The 927-nt window shown below is 37.2% G+C and overlaps 1 protein-coding gene across 1 annotated transcript in view; it reads left to right on the top strand.

Annotated features, from left to right (window-relative positions):
- The first annotated feature begins 737 nt into the window (after nt 1-737).
- LOC138046621 (uncharacterized) overlaps nt 738-927 on the top strand; it is a 19,246-nt gene continuing 19,056 nt past the window's right edge. The window contains exon 1 of the mRNA XM_068893225.1: nt 738-752. The gene's annotated coding sequence lies outside the window, so the exon portion shown is untranslated. The remainder of the gene's footprint in view (nt 753-927) is intronic.

The following is a 927-nucleotide window of genomic DNA, read 5'->3' on the forward strand; positions in this document are numbered from 1 at the left end:
CATTCGGGAGTTCTAGCTCACCATCTGTAGAAACTAGGGACCAACGGATTTCTCCTTGAAAATTGTAAATGACCAGCAGCAAAGAATCTTTTAGTAATAAACCCTTTGGAATTTCACGAAAATGTTTTCTCTCTAGACGAAGCACGCACGAATCGGTTCGACCATTTCTGTTTTTAATAGTTTTGAGAAAATAGCAGTTTGAGTTCACACTCATGTCTTTTATAAACTGAATACCCTTTTTATAGGAACATTTAGGCTGTATTAAGCAAAATTTTAGAATATATCCGGTTAGTTGACAACAACGTTTTTATTTGGCTTATTTGTTTTTCGTGATGACTTGGATGATACACTTAAGAACAATCACTTTGTAGTCCAACCACACAACTGCAAGTGCATTTTCAGGCACAAACATCAAATCGCAAAAAAAAAAAATGAAGGACGCTCAGCCTCGCCCCGAAAATTCGACATTCTTACAAATAAAAGAGAGTAGTTTGCATATACTATTGGTAGTGGTAATTAAAAGCCGTCAACTGAAGCCGTCAATTTGCGTGTGTGTTCAACAGCCGACGATGGCTCACCGAAAGTAATGTTTTCGAAGTAATCAAGGAAAAACAAAATGTAAAATCAATTGACATCTGGCTTTTAAACTGTGTGGAGCAAGAGTTGTCCGTTCTGCCGAAAGTCGGCAGTTATGAAAAATATAATATGTTTAGTGGCGGTTTTTGGAATTGCTTGTCTGGGAGTATTTTCGCGTAAGTACCACTGTAACATGAATATTAGTTTTTTGGGGTTTTAATAGTTGGGGAAGCCAAGGACGTTTCGACCGCTATGTGTTTTCCAGTTTTGGAGCACATACATTAGAAGGCATCATACATTAGTACACACATTAGGTAAGAATTTTGAAAGGTGTGTCAAAGAAAAATCGAC

Source organism: Montipora capricornis, chromosome 4 (genome assembly GCF_036669925.1).
Source record: "Montipora capricornis isolate CH-2021 chromosome 4, ASM3666992v2, whole genome shotgun sequence".
Lineage (NCBI taxonomy): Eukaryota > Metazoa > Cnidaria > Anthozoa > Scleractinia > Acroporidae > Montipora > Montipora capricornis.